This window comes from Triticum urartu, chromosome 7A (genome assembly GCF_056163025.1).
Source record: "Triticum urartu cultivar PI428250 chromosome 7A, HENAU_Tu73, whole genome shotgun sequence".
Lineage (NCBI taxonomy): Eukaryota > Viridiplantae > Streptophyta > Magnoliopsida > Poales > Poaceae > Triticum > Triticum urartu.
Genome location: NC_141879.1, coordinates 256,688,765 through 256,699,489, shown reverse-complemented (window position 1 = coordinate 256,699,489; position 10,725 = coordinate 256,688,765). Strand labels below are relative to the sequence as shown.

At 44.9% G+C, this 10,725-nt stretch overlaps 1 long non-coding RNA gene across 1 annotated transcript; it reads left to right on the top strand.

The window, feature by feature from the left end:
- The first annotated feature begins 8,366 nt into the window (after window positions 1-8,366).
- LOC125520545 (uncharacterized) lies at window positions 8,367-10,003 on the top strand. The gene is made up of 2 exons (XR_015611846.1): window positions 8,367-9,707; window positions 9,781-10,003. It is a non-coding gene; the product is annotated as an uncharacterized LOC125520545 (long non-coding RNA).
- Window positions 10,004-10,725: the final 722 nt, after the last annotated feature.

The window sequence follows — 10,725 nt, the reverse complement described above, 5'->3', positions numbered from 1 at the left end:
GGACGAGGGCGACGAGGTGAGGCGCCGGCGACAAGTGCAAGGGTGGACGGCGCCGGCGCCCGATCCAGATCGGGATCGGGAGGAGACGAGGGGAGTGGGGGTGTCGCCTCGATCCAGTTTGGATCGGGAGGGGGAGAGGGAGTGGCGTCGTGGGGGGGACTGGGAGTGGTTGCCCTAGGGTTTCGGCCGACAGGGGAGGAAATGGGGAGTGGGGTGGGCCGGCCTGGTGGCCCGGAGGCTAGTTAGGCTGAAGCCCAGTGGAGGGGGGCGGGGGCGGGAGGCTTCTTCTCTCTGCCTTTTTTAGTTATTCTTTTGTGTTTCATTTCTAGTTTCTTTTTATTTTTAGTTTTGTAAAATTTACCACTAGCACCTAACTTAGTATTTGTAAATATACTACCGCCACATTTGTCCTTAACCCAAAATAATTTAATATTTTATAAAACTCAATAGGCATTTATTTCCCTTTACTTAATTGTTTTAACTACTATTTAATTACTTTAGAGCCTTTATACTCTTTATCACAGTTTGGTTTCCTCACCACAATTACCTATCATTTATTTGACACATTTAGAACATTTTAGTTTAATTTTTAGAAAACTTTTGTTGTTTGCCTTAATTTCAAATTTGAATTTGAATTGGTTTTGAACTAACATGAGATTAACAACAGTAACCATGGTGACGTGGCATCATTAACGCAGGATTACTGTAGGTAATTATCCGGGCGTCACAACACCACAAAAATACCAAAAATATTTATCGTATTATCTTTATCAGATCTCACTTTCGTAAGTGACCGTGAAGGGATTGACAACCCCTTTATTGCGTTGGTTGCGAGGTTCTTATTTGTTTCTGCGGGTACTAGGCGACTTGCATGTAGTCTCCTATTGGATTGATACCTTGGTTCTCAAAAACTGAGGGAAATACTTACGCTACTTTGTTGTATCACCCTTTCCTCTTTAAGGGAAAACCAACGCATGCTCAAGAGGTAGCAAGGGCTTTGGAGCATATCACTAAGCATTTTGAGCAAGTAGACCATTAAACAACACCTCATCTCCATTTAATAGTATTGGTTTTTCCTATGGACTCAATGTGATATTGGATCGCTAAAATAGAATGAAGAGTCTTGAGATTTTGCCAATATTTGTCCTTAGCATTTTGAGAGGTCCACAACTCTAGTCCATGCCATGCAAATCATTAAACTTTCTGAAATATTCAACTTGAATAGATATTAGTTCAATGAGCTATATGTTGTTATGAATTACCAAAACCACTCGGGGATTAGTTGCACTTTCACCGATGCTCGATCAGTGGAAAAGTGCGCTGTACTTGGGACGGTCTTGACGGGACCCGCAGAGGCGCGCGCAACCGACGGGCCAGGTCGGTCGCTAATGTCTACTACGCAACTTTATTCTTGTAGACTCGTGTTGGGCCTCCAAGTACAGAGTTTTGTAGGACAGTAGCAATTTTCCTTCAAGTAGATGACCTAAGGTTTATCAATCCGTGAGAGGTATAGGATGAAGATGGTCTCTTTCAAACAACCCTGCAACCAAATAATAAAAAGTCTCTTGTGTCCCCAACGCACCAAATAAAATGATAAATTATATAGGTGCATTAGTTCGGCGAAAAGATGCTGATACAAGTGTAATAATGACAATAGATATTGATTTTTGTAATAGGAACAATAAAAAATAGCAAGGTAGCAAGTAAAAAAAAGTAAGCACAAACGATATTACAATGCTTGAAAATAAGGCATAGGGTTCGTACTTTCGCTAGTGCAATCTCTCAACAATGTTAATCTAATTGGATCATATAACCATCCCTCAACGCGAGATGAACACTACTGCAGGATGCTGCTAACATGACACTATGATCGGGGACTGAAAGTGCTAGTTATCGACTAGATGCGGGGGGTGAATAGGCGATTTTTATGAAAATCTTCAAAACACGAGGTCTTTGAAGACAAATAAGTAATTGAACCTATATAATATGCAGCGGAAAATGAACTACACTAAACAGGCCATAGTCAAGTAAGCAATATAGAGAAAGCACGAAGACTAATAGCAGCTAGTGAAATTGACATGATGTTCTAAAGAACGTAATATGAAACACAATATGAAACCAACAAGTAATGAAATTTACATGATGTTCTAAAGAAAATGTTAGGCGAATATGAAGAAACTACCAAAAAAACGTTCGCAAATGCCTTATCTCCCAGTGAACGATCATCAATTATTGCGATCCTACACGTACATTATCCGACTGACTCTATCCTACGCGAATAATTTCATAATATACCTGGAAAATCTCTATGAAATAGAAATCCATCAATATAGTTTTTATAGCATGTGCTTATAATATTTTAGTCAAATAAATGGTTAAAGTTGGATCCAAAATATGAGACGGCTTAATAAACCCGGTCCAAGGGAGTAGTCAGATTCCGAAACTTTTAAATAGGGATTAAATCGTGTTAAATCTTGACCAAAAGTCAATAGTAATTTAAGCCTAAAAAAACTCCACGTCCCAGCAAAAGCCCTCTTTTGCCCACCGCGCAGCAACCATAACAAACCCTAGCGCCGCCCCCTTCCTCCAACACAGAAGATTCTTCCTGCGTGATGGCGCTGCGCTCTCCCTCCAGCACTCGTCGGCAGGATTGGTCGCCGGCGGACTCTCCGCCTCCCACCTATCAAGTACCTAGTTCCGACCTTGTTCGATCGATTAACCTCCGATTCCCGCAATTCTCTTTCCCACTGCCTTGTTCTGATGAGATCCATCGTTCATCACCAAATTAACCAGTAGAACCCCATCAAAGGGTTTGTATACCTAACAAAGTATATGATGCGCCTTGGCCTTTTCCCGAGACAATAGCAAAGTTGTAGGTTTGATGCAATTTCCTACGTCAGGACCTTTTTAGGGCAGCGTTCTGTAATTAATTTGACCCAATAATGATGAATATTACCACTGAAATGTGCACAGAAAATGCCGGATTGCAGAGGAGGCCTGTCTTAGATTTATGTGCTAAATTAGTCACTCTTGCTTGAAAAGGTTGTGATAATTAGGTCTCACTGAAGCAATTTGTGGTGGGTGGGCCCCAGGCCCCGCTCCCACTTTGGGTACACAACGGATATGATGAATAGTTAATTCCATGATATACGCGTGTTTAATTTATTTGGAGGGAAGAAGAGTATTCCATCCTTTTTATCTATTTTTCAGTGACTTTTTGTGGTTGTCAAAATGTAACTTTGACTGCTACTGTCACTAGTAGAAAAAGGACCTAATGTGAGACACATTAGTCCCGGGTTTTTTTGACCCGGTACTAATGGTACCATTAATGTCGGTTCGAACGGCTATGCATTAATGCTGGTTCGTGTTGAACCTTTAGTATCGGTTCATGCCACGAACCGGTACTAAAGGGGTGGTGGCAGGCTGGCGTCAGGCCAGGGCCCCACGATCACCTTTAGTACTGGTTCGTGGCACAAATCAGTACTAAATGGCTAACCTTTAGTACCGGTTCATGCCATGAACCGGGACTAAAGGGGTCTGACCTATAGTTCCGGTTGGAGACACAAACCGGGACTATTGGGCAATTGTCAAACTCTACCCCCCCCCCCTTATCGCCATTTCAATTTTGCAAAATCAAAAGAAAACGATAAAAACTTTGAAAAATAAAATCCTTCAAGAGGTAGTTATATTACTACATCTACTAGTTAGAAAAATATGAAAACTTAGATTTGGACATGTTTTGCAAAAAGCGTAGGGAAAATGTAAAACGGTTATAACTTTTGCATACGATGTCGGAAAAAACTTATTATATATCAAAAAATTCAGCACGAAAATCCGCATCCGATTTTGACAGCCTACGGCCTATTTGCAATTTTTTAGAATCCTCAAATTCCAAAAGGAAAAACAGATATGCTCAAATTTTAGTTTTTTTAATTTTGGTTAAATCTGGTCAAACTATGGTCAAACTACTTATTCAAGAAGTATTAATGTTACTACATAATTAGTCAAGACTATTAGTGTTACTAAATAATTGTTTCAATTTTTTGAATTTTGGTCAAATCTGGTCAAACTATGGTCAAATTGTGGTCAAACTTATTCAAGAAATATTAGTGTTACTAAATAATTACTGTTTTTTAGAATAATAGTTTCAAACTCAAACGGTGAAACATGTGACCTAATGCTCAAGCTAAACTGCTGAGGGTTAATAGGATTGACAGCTTACATTTGTTAGGAAAACAACCAGTGCAGACTTGGAAAGTAGGGGGAATAGAACTCCGAAGTTAAGCGTGCTCAGGCTGGGGGAGTGAGAGGATGGATGACCGGCCGGGAAGTTAGACGATTTGAAATGAGTGAACAACACTTGAGCAGTTAAGAGGGGTGATTAGAGACTAAATCATCAAATAATTCAAAAAAATCAAAAATTGAAAAAAAAACAATTTTTTTTCAAAAAATTCAAAAAAAATACCTTTAGTACCATACCACGACGCAAGCTCACGCCACGTGATGGGCCTTTAGTGGCGGTTCGTGCCGAACCGGTACTAAAGGGGGGGGGCCACGATGCTGAGCATTAAAGGCCCTTACAAACCGATTTTAAAGCTTTATTTTCTATTAGTGTGTATAGCTTATATATCAATATATATCCTCTAATAAATTGTACTGTCGTGAAAGCATTTCCAAAAAAACACTAGTAATATAAATTTATATAGTCAGTTTTGATAGCTTTAGACATACAAGTGGTCAAACTTTTAAAAGTTTGATAGTATGGATTCTAAAATGACTATTGTTAGTCAACTGCAGCCATGCATGCTCTGTCGTTAGCATCCACTAACATGCATGAATAGCTGTTTTAACTCATGTATCACTATCTCAATTATAGTTCTCTAATCAGTCTTACCAGGGTGGCTGAAACTGATTTTGCTAGGAAGACGAAGCAGGAGGTTAATCATTTGTTGGCAACATTAGAAAAAAAGGGAGAGATAGATGGCAAGGTAGCTAGTATTATTGGCAATGGGATAACTAGAATTAAAGCTGAAGCTGCGTGGTAATTAATTTGAGGCACTACAACTTTTTTTTTAACCGGATGAAACGAAACGATCCTAACATTCATGCATTATGCGCATCATTTTGATAGGGAGGACTTCGATGAATCAAACACGAAGCTGATGGTAGCACTACTTACTGCTGCATCTATGGCTGTTGGTTTCATCATGGGTTTAGACTGGCGAGAAAATTGCTTCCGTAAGCAGTTTGACAAGTGGAGACATACTTAGCTAAATAGCATAAGGCTTACGGTTGCATTCTGTTTATGGTATGTTAAACCAAGTAGGTAATCTTAGGAAAACATTGTTGGCTAATTATGGTGTGCAAAACCAAGTTTTCTATTTCATGCTATAATGTGGTTTTGGCCTATGTTGCATGGATACTTGGATACATATCGAATATGCGATACGGGGATACGCCTGATACACCAATTTTCTAAAAACATGGATACCAGGATACATTTATATATAGATATTACATATATTAATTATTAAAAATATGAAAAAAAAATAAGGATCTTCTAGGTCAAAGCATGACTCAATAGGATTACCCCTTTCTTTTCTCACACTTGCTCCACTTCCATTAATTGGCAGTGGGATTTCCCTAGGTTTCCTATCCCAATCAGTGCATCAACTCTCTCTTTTGCTTACCTTTCAATTAAACTAGAACATTGACAAACATGTTTTGACATGAACTCACACTCATGTCGGGAATCTTCAAAAGACGTGCCTTTACTACTGAGGGAATTTCACGTCAAACGAGGGATTTCACGTATTCAAAACGTATCGCAGAAGTATCCTGGGAGTATCAAACATTATTTATTTATTTTAATAAAAAAATCAAGGGATACTTATGGGATACGTATCGAGCCGTATCGGGGCAGTATCTAGCTAGCTGGATACGTGTGCTTTCTAAAGTATCCGTGCAACGTAGGTTTTGGCATGTGCAATGTAACACTTGTTTGGTAACACCACCTCGCTGTTCCAAGCTGCGGGGAGCAGGTGTCCCGTTAAGTACTGCAGGTTAATTAGTGTTTGATAATCGAAGCAGTGTGGTGATTATCTGTGGATATGACAATCAGATGATGGTCTAGGATTTGTGGCTTCACTTGCATAAATAAATTGTTTACAGAAATCATACATTGTCACTGTGGTATCATATATTGGAATCAGTAATTCCCTGCTTTGCCCCATGGGCTCTTCACCAGTTGGTCTTCATTTCCAGTATTTGTTGCTCTCTTTCGTAAATGTTCTTTGGTTTGTCAGCTGAGACTGCAAAGGAGCAATTTTCATATTTGAACATGACGCCCAGCCGGTCGTCCAAGCATTTCAGCTAAAAGATAGAAGCATATGCGTCCACAGTTTCACTAGTGATCCGAGGAAACCAAATTCCTGATGCAAGCATGCATGTTCCATATTCCTGCTCTATTTCAGCGGCCATCATGCTACAGGCGCGTGCGTTGCAGCCGTGGATGGAAGAGTTCCTCGATCCCTTTGCAGCAACAGCGGTCAGTGTCTCAGTTGGGGTCCTTGCCACCGGCCCTGCAGCAACAACGGTAGCTTGCTATGATAGAGTGGGTGCAGCATCGCCGCTGCTTCAACCTCAATGACTCGGCCTCGACGCGCTCCGACCTGCAACGTCGTCACTGCTACAGTAACACCCCTCTCACTTCAGCAACCACGGCAGAGCTGCAAGCCAGAGGCGACCGCATGACGACGGGGACCACCGATGTTGTAGCCTAGACTCGGCTTAGACGCGCTTTGGCTGCAACATCGTCACTGCTCCCGTAGCATCCCTCACGCTTCACCGAAGATGGGCAGCCGGAACGCCGTGGTCCATCTCCGATCCGCACAAACAAGGGCACGCAGCCCACCTTTCACCTCTAGGACGACCGAGAGTTCGCAGCCTCCAGCCATCAATCTCCAACCGCACCGTTCCGGGCATAGTCACCACCGGGTGTTGCTGCACTAACTCCAGTCGGACAACCACACCATGGCCGCAACCACCGAATGGGTCAAAATCAGACATGCACCGCCACCATCCGGCACATCCGCGTCGTCGCCACCAGGCGATCCCAGCGCGCTGCCCGCACCACCACAGCGCTACCGCCGCCATGGCCCAGGACAGCCTCCTCAGCCCCTGGAACACACGCTACAGCTACACCCGCACCGCCAGAAAGCAGTCCACCGACGCACCCCCTGTACTAGCTCTGCCGCTCTCCCAAACATGCTGCGCCTCATCGTTGCCCACCTCCACTATGTGGCACCGAAATCAACCGCCACCATCGCTGCCCACACGACGCCGCTCCTTCGCGCGCAGGAGGCCCGTCAGGCCGCTACCACTTTTTGTTGTGTGTATCTTACTTTTGCCATAAGCTGGGATCTGGTTAGGCCGGGCATGGCACGTCTCCTCGTAGCATGTTGCAGTTCGTCACTGGGTCCTTTCTCCATCGAGCTTGGTGAGTACTTCCTCAAGGATCCGGCCATACTGATCCAGGCGTCATGCAAAATTTGTTTAGTCCTATGGCAAATCACTAACATTTAATTTAACAGTACAATTGTATGTCGTACAATATGTGAGCTGAGGACAAACATGTAACTTGGATGGGTAATATGGGTGTGCTTGATCCGTAATTGAGCAAAATTATAGTGGGTACTACTATTTTCATCTCACCTAAGGCCCTGCTTGGATCCTCGTTTCCTTCCACTTACACCTGTAAAAATTACAGATCTCCGTCCGTCGTTTCGCTTTCCAACCATAAATAACTCTTGGAACGTAAATTACACCCAGAAATTTAATACACGTGTATTAAATTACATCCATAGCAAAAACGGCCTAAGTTGTGGAAAGTGTTGCATGCATTGTTCTGACTATTTGTGTGCTTACCGGTTTTGTACTTTTTCATACTTATGATTCATGGGACAATATGCCACAACTCAATTTGACTATTTAACATATTGGCATTTTTAGAGTGTGTGGTGGGGGGAGTTTACCGTGACAATGAAATATAGACCAGTTGCTTCGATTGTAAGGGAGACGTGGAGTTTAGTGGATGGATGAAAAAGAGGAGAAAGTTAACAATCCTAAAGGTATATGTTAAACATGATTTATGTTAAACCACTAGAATATGCATGGCTTTGTTGCAACACAAGGGCAATTATATTATATTATATTATATTATATATATATATATAACTTTTTTTAGGATATATATAACTTTTTTTAGGATATATATGTGTGTGTGTATATATAGGATGGGTCTATTATGATAACACCTTTTAAGACCTTATTATGATAACACTACCGTTATTCTGCTAACACCCCACCATCCGCCCAAACTACAGGAATAAGAAAGAAAACCGCACCCCACTCCCACCCACCTTCTTCCCCCTCCCCGCGCCCAAATCCTAGCCGGCGGCTAGCCACCAGCGCCGCCCTTCTTCCTCCCCCGCTGCCTTCACCTTCCCCTCCCCTTCCCCCACCTCCACCTGCCACCACCTTCCGCCGCGCGGCGCCCCACCCCACCACATCCAGACCCCCTCCCCCCACAGCGCCGGCCACCGCCTCCCACCACACAGGCCCCGCCGCCGCGCCGGACGGCTACAGAACCACCGGCCTCGTGCTGCCGCCTGGCTGGCCTTCTCGAAGCCCGGCGAGTCCATGCTCCCCTCCCGGGACCGGCGCCTCCACCCGGCCTCCTCCCTAGCCGGCCCGCTGGATGGTCGCGCCGCCCGAGAACCGCCTCCGAGCGCGTCGCCAGGTCACCGCCTCCCACCCCTCCGTCGGGCCACCACCCACCGCGCCGCACGACCACCACCGGCCCACCGCGCGACGCTGTTCTGGCCATCTTCCTCCCCGCCACCACTCTAGATCGGGCAGTAACTGCGTTTCTCTTGTCGGATCCAGTCGCCGTTCAGCCAGATCCGCCGCCCGGCGTGCTATCCCCGGACACGCGCAGCGGTGGCGCTGGTACTGCGCGGGCGAGGGAGAGGGAGGAACTCCACCTCGACGCCGCTGCCTCTGCCCTCCCCCGGCCTCGTCGACCATCCCCTTGCCTTGATCTGCGTCGCTGATGAGGAACATGCAGTACGGTGCGGGCAGTTCGGCCATTGTGGCAGTGCAGCTCAGAGGCGCGCGTAATGCCGTTCAGTGCTCGCGCGGGTGCAGCCTTGGGAGGAGAGCGTGGAGTCGCCGGGCATGACCTCAGCCCCCAAGCAGTGCGGACGGTGAGCACGTGCAGCCTGGTGAGCGCGTGCGTGCAGTGCACTGAGTGTGGGCTTCCGCTTCCTCTTCCCTCTTCCGGATCTACCACCGCGAGACGCCGCTGGGTTTGGAATAGTTGTCCATCAGTACGTCAATACAGGAGGAGGCATGTAGCCACTCCTCGCCTCCACATCTCCACCACCGTCCGACGACCTGGTCACACTACCCCGCTCGCCTCCTCACTATTCGACGACCTCTGTACTGTCGTCCAGTCCCGGCGGCCCCTGACCGATGAGCTCACCAGTGCCTCCTATCCTCCCTCCGAGGCGACCTGGCCAGGGACGAGATCTCGTTGGGTCCTCTCCTCCCACAGCTTCCGTCCGCCTCTGGCGCGCTACACTAATTTTTCAGTTCCAGCGACGTTGTGGATTGGGTGCTCACCCGATGCGATTCAGTTTTTTCTGGTGTGTTTAGTTTTACAGTGTGGTGCAGCTCACTCTTTTTGTTTTTGCAGCTCACTATTTTCTTGTTTTGCAGCTCACTCTTTTTTCTTCTGGAAATCATTTGCAGTGCACTCAGTAAGAAAAAGAAGAGAACATCGATGTTCATTTGAAGTTTGTTTTGTTGTTTATGGGAAACGCAGAGAGAAAAGGGTAGTAAGAATGGATGGTCACTTTGTATAAGCAAGTCATTGCCTAGTGCAGTTCTGTTGGGTACCGCATCGTTGATTCTGCTGTGTTCTAGATGGCTGTGTGGCTCACTTTGTTCTCTCACATGGTTTACTATAAAACTCCTTTATGGTTCACTTGGTAATCTGAAAAAACACCTCGAAAAGCAGTTTACTTCTCATTACGTGTGGTCTCACTTGCTCAGTCTCCGCGGTCCACTCGCCCAGTCTACACAAGTAAAAAAATATTGAGTTTGAAAAAAACTCACGGGGTTTACTTTTACTAGTGTCATGGGGTTCACTTTTCATATTATTGCGGTTCACCAACGCTTGGCATGAAGTGCACTCTACCTTTTTGGCAAAATTTATGTCCCACAGAGAAAATCATGCAGTGCACTTGTCCGTCTGATGAGGTTCACTTTTCATAATATTGCGGTTGACCAACACTCGACATGAAGTGCACTCCAACTCGTTTGGAAAAATTTACGTCCCACAAAAAAGAAATCATGCAGTGCACTTGTCTGTCTGATGAAGTGCGGTTTTTAGTCTCAAGCAGTGCACTTCACCTTGTTTGGGAAAATTTACGTCCCACAAAAAAGAAAGCATGCAGTGCACTTCTGTGTCCAATGAAGTATGGTTTTTAGTCTAAATAAGTGCAGTTTTCTGTCTGATGCAATACGGCCCGTTTACAGTAGTCTCGAGGTTCACTTTTCATAGTATTATGGTTCACCAACGCTCGATATGGAGTGCACTCCACCTCGTTTGGGAAAAAATTACGTCCCACAAAAAGGAAATCATGCAGTGCACTTGTCTGT